This window comes from Maylandia zebra, linkage group LG2 (genome assembly GCF_041146795.1).
Source record: "Maylandia zebra isolate NMK-2024a linkage group LG2, Mzebra_GT3a, whole genome shotgun sequence".
Classification (NCBI taxonomy): domain Eukaryota; kingdom Metazoa; phylum Chordata; class Actinopteri; order Cichliformes; family Cichlidae; genus Maylandia; species Maylandia zebra.
In genome coordinates this window covers 6,920,548-6,933,305 of record NC_135168.1, presented here as the reverse complement: position 1 = coordinate 6,933,305, position 12,758 = coordinate 6,920,548, and the positions used below count along the sequence as shown (strand labels likewise).

The 12,758-nt window shown below is 38.6% G+C and overlaps 1 protein-coding gene and 2 long non-coding RNA genes across 3 annotated transcripts in view; 1 reads left to right on the top strand and 2 right to left on the bottom strand.

Moving 5' to 3' along the window:
- Nucleotides 1-12,758, top strand: part of LOC112432149 (uncharacterized) — a 499,305-nt gene that overhangs the window by 294,089 nt on the left and 192,458 nt on the right. The gene's annotated exons all lie outside the window — the stretch shown is intronic.
- The window catches only part of LOC143420631 (protein NLRC3-like), a 238,078-nt gene that overhangs the window by 147,503 nt on the left and 77,817 nt on the right, over nt 1-12,758 (bottom strand). The window lies entirely within an intron of this gene.
- Nucleotides 5,776-11,688, bottom strand: LOC143413484 (uncharacterized). The gene is made up of 3 exons (XR_013094096.1): nt 11,523-11,688; nt 9,160-9,241; nt 5,776-5,841 (listed from the first exon to the last, which is right to left on the bottom strand). It is a non-coding gene; the product is annotated as an uncharacterized LOC143413484 (long non-coding RNA).

The following is a 12,758-nucleotide window of genomic DNA, read 5'->3' as shown; positions in this document are numbered from 1 at the left end:
TTAGTAGAAATACTATGTTTTAGCACAAATACTATAAAAAGAAGAAAAACTATAATTTAGCAGAAATACTATATTAAGCACAAATCCTATAAAAAGCAGAAATACTATAATTTAGAACAAATAGTATAAAAAGCAGAAATACTATAATTTAGCAGAAATACTATGTTAGGCACAAATCCTATAAAAAGCAGAAATACTATAATTTAGCAGAAATACTATGTTAGGCACAAATCCTATAAAAATCAGAAATACTATAATTTAGCAGAAATACTATATTAGGCATAAATCCTATGAAAAGCAGAAATACTATGATTTAGCAGAATAGTAATAACTTATTGAAACACAAATGCACAGAGGGACACACAAACACAGGCTCTAATCCAGTCAACCAGTCTAACTATGTTCAATTTAAATCCTACAATGACATGCTGCCAAATAAGGGCAGGGTCCTCTCTCTCCCACTAAACACACACACACACACACAGGGAGAGAGGACTAAGTTTCTAGGTCAGCCTGGGAACTGCTGAATTTGAATCCACCAATCAGAGAGGCTGTTTACGTTTTCCCGCCAAAACAGGTGCATCTTTTTACACACGCAGCACAGAGACATAGACCTGCTTCTTTCAGTTTATTTCACATAGTGAGGATTCCCCTCAAACAAATGACCATAATTTCCTAACCTTAGCGGCTAGAGCGGTCATTCTTACACCGTTTTGTTCAGAAGAGATGGGGGAATCTTCAAGTGTTGACAATTTATCATTAAAATATGAATTTTTAGAGATATATGACATGGATGACTTGTTGACTTAGAAGCCACGAATTCCCCAATATGCAAATTTGAATACCTGGAGCCCACATACATGATTGGCTGGCTGGGAAGCTGTGCAGGCCCTGATTTGTGGATTTGAATTCCTCAGCCCTCAGATATGATTGGCTGGCTTAGAAGCCATGAAGGCCCCAATATGCAAATTTGAATGCCTCAGGACACATATATGATTGGCTGGGAAACCGTGCAGGCCCTGATTTGAAAATTTGAATGTCTAAGTCCTCACAGAGGATTGGCTGCCTGGGGACCTGGCAGAAATATATAGAAATATATAGAAATACTATGATTAAGCATAAATACTACATTTAGTAGAAATACTATGTTTTAGCACAAATACTATAAAAAGCAGAAATACTATAATTTAGCAGAAATACTATATTAAGCACAAATCCTATAAAAAGCAGAAATGGTATGATTAAGCAGAAATACTACATTTAGTAGAAATACTTTGTTTTAGCACAAATCCCATAAAAAGCAGAAATACTGTACTATGATTTAGTAGAAAGACTATAATTAATCAGAAATACTAAATTTAGCAGAAATACTATATTAAGCACAAATCCTATGAAAAGCAGAAATAGTATGATTAAGCATAAATACTACATTTAGCAGAAATACTATATTAAGCACAAATCCTATAAAATCAGAAATAGTATATTAAGCACAAATCTTATAAAATAGCAGAAATAGTGTGATTTAGCACAATAGTAATAACTTAAACAGAAAAATTGGAAAAGCAAAATGGACAGCTGAAAAAATGCTGAACATGCTGAGGTTCCCTCAAATATACTTGTTAAATGACAAAAATCAGCAAAAAAATTTATGACTGCCACACAATTACAAATATGTACACATGAGGAAACACACATGCACAGAGAGACCCACACACAAGATCCAATTCAGTCAACCAGTCTAAATATATTGAATTTGAATCTTACAATGGGATCATCCCATTAAAAGGCTTTCTCTCTCTCTCTCTCTCTCTCTGTCACACACAAACACAAACACACACACACACACACACACACACACACACACACAGGGAGAGAGAAGTAAGTTTCTAGGTCAGCCTGGGAGCTGGTGAATTTGAATCCACCAATCAGAGAGGCTGTGCACTTTTCCCCACCAAAACAGGTGCATCTGTTTACACACGCAGCAGCACAGAGAGACACAGGATTTTTGCAGTCTATTTCTCATAGTGACGACTCCCCTCAAACAAATGACCGTAATTTCCTAACCGTAGGGGCTAGAACGGTCATTCTTACACCGTTTTGTTCAGAAGAGATGGGGGAATCTTCAAGTGTTGACAATTTAATATTAAAATATGAATTTTTAGAGATATATGACATGGATGACTTGTTGACTTAGAAGCCACGAATTCCCCAATATGCAAATTTGAATGCCTGAGACCACATATGTGATTGGCTGGCTGGGAAGCCGTGCAGGCCCTGATTTGTGGATTTGAATTCCTCAGCCCTCAGATATGATTGGCTGGCTTAGAAGCCACGAAGGCCCCAATATGCAAATTTGAATGCCTCAGGACACTTGTTTGATTGGCTGGGAAACTGTGCAGGCCCTGATTTGAAAATTTGAATGTCTCAGTCCTCACAGAGGATTGGCTGCCTGGGGACCTGGCAGAAATATATAGAAATACTATTATTAAGCATAAATACTACATTTAGTAGAAATACTATGTTTTAGCACAAATACTATAAAAAGCAGAAATACTATAATTTAGCAGAAATACTATATTAAGCACAAATCCTATAAAAAGCAGAAATAGGATGATTAAGCATAAACACTACATTTAGTAGAAATATTATGTTTGAGCAAAAATCCTATAAAAAGCAGAAATACTATATTAGGCACAAATCCCATAAAAAGCAGAAATAGTATGATTAAGCATAAATACTACATTTAGTAGAAATACTATGTTTTAGCACAAATAGTATAAAAAGCAGAAATATTGTAATTTAGCAGAAATACTATATTAGGCACAAATCTTATAAAATAGCAGAAATAGTATTATTTAGCACAATAGTAATAAGTTAAACAGAAAAATTGGAAAAGCAAAATGGACAGCTGAAAAAATGCTGAACATGCTGAGGGTCCCTCAAATATACTTGTTAAATGAAAAAATCAGCAAAAAAATGCACAGGGAGAGAGAAGTAAGTTTCTAGGTCAGCCTGGGAGCTGCTGAATTTGAATCCACCAATCAGAGAGCCTGTGTACTTTTTCCCGCCAAAACATGTGCCTCTTTTTACACACGCAGCACAGAGAGGCACAGGATTATTGCAGCCTATTTCTCATAGTGAGGACTCCCCTCAAACAAATGACCATAATTTCCAAACCGTAGGGGCTAGAGCGGTCATTCTTACACCGTTTTGTTCAGAAGAGATGGGGGAATCTTCCAGTGTTTACAATTTATCATTAAAATATGAATTATTAAAGATATTTGACTTGTAATGCACCATAACTGAGTAGAGCGAAGCAAAAACTGCCTTGACTTGCCCTCAAACAACGCTTTGTAACTCGAAATCTATTTGGAGTATCGATATCATTCTTTCACCGTAAGAGACAGCAGGCTTTGGTGAACAATCATGGAAATTTTCAGGTCTCTGTGGAAATCCAACAAAAAGTTATGACGAGAGAAAAAAGTGGTTCATTTCCACAGTTTGAAATCTGAAGAAATCTGAGCGAAGGACGAATTTCCTACCCTCAAACAAGTCCAACTCATTTCAGAACGGTAATAGGTGAGAAAGAAATTCTTGAATTGTGAGCGTCAGGGGTGTCTGAAGATATTCGGGGACAAGCCTCATGTCTTAACTTTGCTTCGTTAAGGAGATATGACGATTCGAATATGCCTCTCATTACAGAAATCCAGCGGTGATTTTGAACAAGCTCTCCATTCACTTTATATGGAGAGTTTTCTGACCTTGTGTTAGTCTGAGGAGATTTGCAAAAATTCTATAAATCCCACAACAATGATGGTGACATTTTCTGAAAGCCAGCAAAAATACCTACGTTTTGATGTATAATTTGTGGAAGTTGAGTGAAAATTGAGCAAGTAGCAGGAAGTTGTTCGGACATGAAGTGAAAATTGCAAAACCTTCAGTGGCACACTGGAAGCCAAGAGCATAGCAACCATAACAACACATGTATTTTGTGAAAAATCACAATTTTGCAACTCAAAACTTTAAGAGGCATAAAAGTAAAACAGTAGAAGATTTGAAAAAGCTGAATCATACCTGAATAGCCCAATAATTTGTGAACATTTTAAAATTTGAATGGTTGTTCTAGGTGAAAATATGAGGAAGTAGTTAAGTTTCAAAAACAAGCAAATTTTAGCAGAATTGCTGAAGTTTCCCATTCATTTCAATGGGACAAATTAAAGGAAAAAAGCTTAATATTTTAAAAAGTATAATAGTTAAAAATACCAAAAGTCATAGCGCACATTAGCAGAAGAAGCAGAATAGTTTAAAATTTGAACGGTGAAAATCGGCTGAAAATTGTGGAAGTAGTTAAGTGCCAAAAAGTGTACGGAAGCAACTAGAATAATAACTAGAAAAATTTGCATTTCCTGCGAAAATGCAGTGTGGATGCTTAAAGCTGAAGCTGTATGCAAAAAGTAGCTGAAAAAGCTGAAAAGTTGCAGAAATTGTAAAAACTTTGCAGAAGCAAAAGAAGTTTGCTAAAATGGAATAACTTAGCAGAACTGCAATATCTTAGAGGAAACATAATACTTGGCAGAGATACAATAGCATAGCAGAATTTAGCAGAAATATTGTAACTTACCAGAAACATGATAACTTCTCAAAAATACAAGAATTTAGGAGAAATAGTATAAGATAACAGAAAGAATATATTTAGCCAAAAATACTTAAACATTACAGAAACACTATGATTTAGAAAAATAGTACAACAGAGCAGAAATATTGTGATTTACCAGAGACACTGTGATGAACTATGAATATTGTAATTTTAAATTAAGACTATGTTTTAGCACAAATATTATAATTTGGCAGAAATACTATAATTTAGCAGAAATACTATATTAAGCACAAATCCTATAAAAAGCAGAAATACTATGATTAAGCATAAATACTACATTTAGTAGAAATACTATATTAAGCACAAATCCTATAAAAGCAGAAATACTATATTAAGCACAAATCCTATAAAAAGCAGAAATAGTATATTAAGCACAAATCCTATAAAAAGCAGAAATACTATATTTGGCACAAATCCTATTAAAAGCAGAAATAGTATGATTTAGCACAATAGTAATGAGTTAAACAGAAAAATAGCTCATCTGATAGAGTGGGCACAATAATGGTGTCAAATATTTTGTTCTCCTTGTTCTCCAGTATTCTGACATATGTCTCAAAATAGAGCATTCTCTGTACAATTTCACCCCTCACATAACAAGATGAAGATGTGATCCTTGCATTGTTGAGCTGATGCCATTCCTGGTCAGCTGTCTGTTCTCCTTTTGCTGTCTCAATCTTATGTACCATGTCCTCTGTGACCAGTAAGCTTTCAAGGTTGAAGAGTTCCTCCTCACTGTAGACATGCACACTCTGTGTGGGATCCAGCCTGTACTGAGTGGCAGTGGCAGGTAAAGAGGAGGATCTTGGTAAATGTTTACAGATTTTGTGGGTAATCTGGGCTCCTGGTTAGAGAACACGCTCACCAATGCTGTCTTAAGACTGGTCTTCTTGTCACTGAAGGCCATGGTTGCGGTAAGAGGTCAATTTGTTACATCAATGTCTTTGCATGATTTTCCAGTGTTTAGCAAGGAGATGTAAAGTGGGTCACCAGCCAAGTTCTTGTACAGCATACTCCTTTAAAGGACCATAATAATGTGAGGATAAAACAAGGCACTGTGAAAGTCATCTATGCAATAACAATAACAATAATAATAATAACAACAACAACTTGACATTGTACCTGCATCATTATTCAAAAATGTCTTTGAGTTCATTGATCCATGGAACTGGCCCTGGTTCCAAACCCTGAAAAAAAAAATAGCAATAACAAATATAAAAGAAAAAAATACTTATACATATTACTTATAACAGGTTATAAAAGAACATTAAAGGGTCAGTCCTGAATATGAATCTCAGCATTTACTGCTGTTTGGATTTGTCCCACTGTTGGTCTGTCTCGGTGCTGGTGTGAAGATACAACCTGCAGCTTCAGTTCTGAAAAATGTACTGTTTGAAAGGGCAAAACAGTGTGCTTACACACTGCATTGCCAGCTACACACCAGCACCGATCAGAAAAAAAGGACAACAGGGTCCCGAAGCTCAGTCTGCACTAAACCATATAGAAAGCCAGTCTTACACATACTGACAAAGGCTAGAGACTTTTTCAGGGTTAGATGATGGCGCTCAAGATGGAGCAGGAGTTACAGTCAAAGTCATTTATAATTCTGTGAACAACCATTATTTACCAGGGCTCACAGAATATGATCACTCTCCTTTCTTAGTGTCCTACAGAGTACAGTACCTAAAAGGATACCTTTATCACAGTAACATTCTAATACAAGTATAAATAATTTTAATAAATAGCATTTGAGTACAAATAACTGATATTAAATTTACCTGAGTATTAAAAGTTATTTCTGGGAATAAATTTAAGTGTCAAAATTAAACCTTTTTCTTATGTGCCATTTTGTTAAGAAAAAAAGCATATTGCTGCAGGTTTAATTAAAACAATATGGTAAGCTTTAGGCTTCAGGAAAAAAATGGTATTGGTTGTGAGACAAACAGTGGTAATAAGGGGACTTGTCATAATCGCTGAGTTCTCTACTGTTCTTTCTTACCCTAAGAGGCTTGATGTCTCTCCCTAAACAGGAACAGGTGAGAACTGAACACCCAGCCGATGCCTAACTTACAGTGTGATGCAAAAGTTTGGGCAAAATTGTTAATAGTCATTATTTTCCTGTATAAATGATTGATTGTTATGATAAAAAATGTCAGTTAAATATATCATATAGGAGACACACACAGTGATATTTGAAAAGTGAAATGACCAGAAAGTGTGTGATAATTGTTTAAACAAAATCAGGCAGGTGCATAAAATTGGGCACTGTTGTCATTTTATTGATTCCAAAACCTTTAGAACTAATTGTTGGAACTCAAATTGGCTCGGTAATCTCAGTGACCCCTGACCTACATACACAGGTGAATCCAATAATGAGAAAGAGTATTTAAGGGGGTCTACTGTAAGTTTCCCTCCTATTTTCATTTTCTCTGGAGAGTAGCAACATAGCGGCTCAAAACAACTCTCAAATGACCTGAAGACAAAGATTGTTCACCATCATGAATTAGGGGGAGGACACACAAAGCTATCTCAGAGATTTAAGCTGTCGGTTTCCACAGTTAGGAACATATTGAGAAAATGGAAGACCACAGGCTCAGTTCAAGTTAAGGCTGGAAGTGGCAGACCAAGAAAAATCTCGGATAGACAGAAGCGACGAATGGTCAGAACATTCAGAGTCGATCCACAGACCAGCACCAAAGACCTACAACATCATCTTGCAGCAGATGGAGTCACTGTGCATCGTTCAACCATTCGGCGCACTTTACACGAGCAGATGCTGTATGCGAGAGTGATGCAGAGGAAGCCTTTCTCCACCCACAGCACAAACAGAGCCGCTTGAGGTTTGCTAAAGCACATTTGGACAAACCAGCTTCATTCTGGAATAAGGTGCTGTGGACTGATGAAACTAAAACTGAGTTATTTGGGCATAACAAGGGGCGTAGTGCATCGAGGAAAAAGAATACAGTATTCCAAGAAAAACACCTGCTACCTGCAGTAAAATATGGTGGTGGCTCCATCATGCTGTGGGGCTGTGTGGCCAGTGCAGGGACACATGGATTCCACTCAGTATCACCAGATTCTGGAGACCAATGTCCAGGAATCAGTGACAAAGCTGAAGCTGCGCTGAGGCTGGATCTTTCAACAAGACAACGACCCGAAACACTGCTCAAAATCCACTAAGGCTTTCATGCAGAGGAACAAGTACAACGTTCTGGAATGGCCATCTCAGTCCCCAGACCTGAATATTATTGAAAATCTGTGGTGTGACTGTCCATGCTTGGAAGCCATCAAACCTGAATGAACTAGAGATGTTTTGTAAAGAGGAGTGGTCCAAAATACCTTCAACCACAATCCAGACTCTCATTGGAACCTACAGGAAGTGTTTAGAGGCTGTAATTTCTGCAAAGGGTGAATCTACTAAATATTGATTTCATGTCTTTTTTTGTGGTGCCCAAATTTATGCACCGGCCTGATTTTGTCTAAAAAAAAAATATTGCACACTTTCTGTAAATCCAATACACTGCATTTCACTTCTCAAATATCACTGTGTGTGTCTCCTATATGATATATTCAACTGACATTTTTCATTGTAACAACCAACAATTTATACAGGAAAATAATGACTATTAACAAGGTTGCCCAAACTTTTGCATCACACTGTAACTCTCAGCCTGGCCATTTCACTTTTCCTGCTGTGCTGGCCTGCCCTGATGATGACAACACTGGTCACCCAGTCATTGTTTGACACTGGTTAAAAAGGGAAGTTATCAATGCACAACTTACAAACATTCCAAAAAGCAAAGCAAAAAACCTTTAGTATTTTGTCAAATGCCATACTTATTTTTGTCGTTTTTAACCAAATCTAGCTCTATTCAGAGTAGAGGAAAAATTCTCCATGTTTCACCATTGGATTCAGCAAAGATGATTCTACTAAGCATTACTTACGGTATTAATATAGATAAATGAAACATTTGCTTCATTTATGAAAGCTGATTCATCAGTGTTAAAACTACAATAAAAGGTGTTACAATCAAGAATTGCTGACATTTCAAATACTCATCAGTCTAAGCTAAGAAACCCTGTGTGACTTGGCCTCAAAAGCACACAGTCCAGTACTTAACCACATAATAATGATTAAAAGTAAGTAATAGTTTTTGTCCTCTAAATATGAAAGCTTGCCTGTTTAATATGCATCTTTGAAACTATTTTTCCCCAAATGTTGGATACTTGTCACAAATATTCCTCTCTGTAGCTCTGACATATCACAGGTCACCTGATGCCTTCGGTTTCTCTCTTGCCTTTCAGTAATCACCTACTTAGAATTCACAAAAGACCAACAATTACACCATTGACAGAAATGTCACAAAAGTCACAAAAAGGTTCTGGTGCAGAGTTCTACTTCTACTTCAGCTTCTTGGAGGCAGGAAGTGTGACAAAAGTGAAGCTTTACAGACAGAGTAGAGCAAAGTAACTGGGACAAATTTAATCTCTAAATGACTATTTACCTGTTCTTGAGAGGGCTCGAACATCATAGTTACTCGATGTTTACACTCTTACAGTCAGTCTTGATCAATTCAGCAAAAACATCTGAAAAACAAAATGTTGCACAATTTTTAAAAATAAAACAAGTAGAATTTTAAGCAAATTCTAACATGTCTGATTCTATACTGTTCAATATTATTTCATTTTCATTGTGACATCACTAGTTACATCTGATATTTCCGAGAAAACACTAAAACAATCAGCTGTTTGTGAGCTGCACACTATGATTGTGATAAAACATTTAAACTTTGTAGCTCATACAGTTATACCTCTGCTTTACGGTCTTCTGGCTTTAAGTTTATTAGGCTCTTCTTGCATAACCATCAGAGAAATAATTGGATAGTAGTCATCTGAATGTTACAGTTACTGAGGCAAAGTGTGTGGCATTAGGAGAAAGAGACAAAAAAGAAAAAAACAAAACCTAAGCTGGGAAAGCTATACCTGAAACATCATTAGAAAACCTGAGACGTGGAAACTCAGAGGGGATGTCCAGCAGAGAAAACACAGGGGCTGATAGATAGCAGAGAACGTAGAAGTAACGCAGACAATCTAACGAAAACAGAGGTGAACACACACACTATGGCTGTGTCCCAATTAAGAGACCGCACACTTTGAGTGTGATTACGTCACCGCCACGGGACAACGGCTGTCCCAATTCCAAGTGTACTTCAAATGCATACTCCAAATGCGCCGTCGATTTCCCCAAATATCAAGCGTGGTCCGGTGCACGCTTTGTGGTCCCATATATCCCACAATTCATAGCGCGGCAGTGGGTGTAGATAATTTTGCCGCAAAATATGGCAAAAGGCAGCGGCCGAAGAGTGAACTGTCAATGAATATAACGTCACTGATTTTTGTGCGAATGTTTAACGAAGAACATTAAAACATTACTGTTGGCCACATGTCGGCAAAGTTATGTGACATTAGTGATGTTTGTACTTTCAGCGATTACTTGGTTTTAAAGCCTTTACTTCTAAATATATATATATATATATATATATATATATATATATATATATATATATATATATATATACACACACACGTATATACGCCTGTCCCCACACCTCGCGTGGGAGCCGCTGGGGCTCGGCAGGGACCGGTGCCTGTTCCTGCGCCCCGGAAGAAGGCGGCGGAGCCGGCAGCGGTGGAGGCGGCGCCCGAGGAGCCGCTCCAGCCGGGAGAGACTGAGGCGGCACCCGAGGAGTCGCTCCAACCGGGAGAGATAGCAGCGGAGGCGGCACCCGAGGAGTCGCTCCAGCCGGGAGAGATAGCAGCGGAGGCGGCACCCGAGGAGTCGCTCCAGCCGGGAGAGACAGCGGCGGAGGCGGCGCCCGAGGAGCCGCTCCAGCCGAGAGAGACAGCGGCGGAGGCGGTGCCCGAGGACCCGCTCCAGCCGGGAGAGGCAGCGGCGGAGGTGCAGCGTGGGGAGCTGCTCCCACCGGGAGGGGCGGAGAAGCCGCGGGATAAGTCGGTGGTGGCCGTGCTAGGGGAGTCCGCGGCACCGAAGCCCGAGGTTGGCGGGGTGAGCAGAGCGGCCTCACCTCCACCAGAGGCCGGTGCCTGCCGGACATCTGCCCAGCCGCCTGCGAGCCGGGGCGCACGACCGTGCCGACCGCGCCGCGTTCACCTGCCACGCGGCCGACCTTCCGCCTGCGGTGGGGGGAGTACGTTCGGCCGGATGGTTCCCCGGCCTCAGTCAGGCGATGGGGGTATGTGGCGAGGCGTAGCCTGCGGTGCCGTGCAGAGGAGGCGGACACACCTGTACGGCATCCGCAATCACGCCCCGCCGAATTAAATATTGTACTGGGTCCTGTGGTTGGGTTGTTGGTGTTATGTTGAGCTGGCAGCAGGAGAGCTGCAGCTCTGAGTGCGAATGTACAGCAACCATGTAGGGATTAATAAAAAAATATCAAAATGCCACTGGGTCTGCCGTGGTCGTTTACAATGATACATTTAAAGTCATACTAACTTTGACATATTTCTTCATATATTTGTTGAATTAAATGGTTATATGAATTAAACAGTCTGTCTGTACATAATTCTGACAGATTTTAAGGAGGCTGTAAGCTCACCAAGCCAAAACCCCAACCATACTATAGCTTTTACATAATTACATTTCTGAGTTTCATAACTGTGGTGGTGCAACTACATAATACATTATTTTAAACATACCCTAAACAACAGCTTTACAATGAACACAACTGTAAAGATTTCTGACCTTAAGTGTTTTACCCTACAGCAAGCTATCACGATTAGGCACTTATATTTAACATAGCTAATACATTTACCTTTTCCTGTCATGTGTTGACCAAGTTTAGCTTACCTTTTTGAAGTAAAACCTTGAAGCTTGACCCTTTGAATTTTGAAATGTTAGGATGCTCAGTCACCGTGTGCAGCCTTGAAACCTGCGCCTTCGGACGAAATCTGGAGGGAATTAGCACTCCTGCGTCTATGAACGTATTCGAACCGCATTGATTTCCCGCACTCTGTCCCGGGGACTAGCAGTAACGTGGATCTGTTAGGCGTGCTTCCATGACACCAGGAAAAGAGATCGCCACTTTCAAAATAAAAGCTCATCTAAAAAAATACATGCAGGGCTTTAGCAGTCGAACTTTAAAAAAACTACATAATACATTAACTACATAAAAAATAAAAAAGACCAGTAATTTTATACGTTTTAAATTGTAAGTTTGAGACTTATAAAATAGTACTGATAATTTCATAATTCAAATTAGACAAGAATCGGGTCTGATCACCAACAAAAACCGCCCTAAAGTAAAGGGACAAAATCAACACAAGGCAGTACAATTGGGAAAAACAACAATCATAGTTAGCCAATCAGGCCGATGGCAACAGATTGCATCACAATTTGTAACATCAAAGACCAGCGGTCCCTTTCCCGGTCTTTCTGAAGAAACTTACAGACACAGTCACAGCTCTTCTACTTTGTGCTCTTGTGATATTAAGAACTTCATAAAACGTAAGTATTGATATTGAAGCCGTTTTTTAGTGCCTTTATACTATGTATAACACATTATAATGTAGTGAAAGATAAAAAATCTAGCCATTTAAGTTCCTGTGAATATAAAGACCGTGAAAGTACCCCTAAAATTTGGTCTGACTTTTCTATCGGCCTATGAATGTTTTATATATGTGTATCTCCATTTTTCTCTCGAAGAAAAAAAATTACTTTTGATAAATTCACATTTAGTATTGATAGCAATGTATTTGTAGGTGTCATAGTTTGATGAACTTATTGTTTCAGGGATATTTAATTGAAAAAACTATCTGAATGTATTCATGAAAATGGCATCTATTTTTTTATGAAATATTAAGATCTTACAGAATCAGACAAATCTTCCAGATCTATAACAGTTTTATAAACTTTAAGACGTTACGTTTGGGCTGTTAGTAGGAAAGAATTGCTTAAGGCTGGCACTCTGCCCTGGCAACCGTCTCCCAACTTTGCTGTTTCTGGTCATAAAATTGCCATTTTCTGCCCAGTTAAGGAGGGCGGGACTGACCAAAAAGCAGGGACAGTAATTCTATAATTTTATTG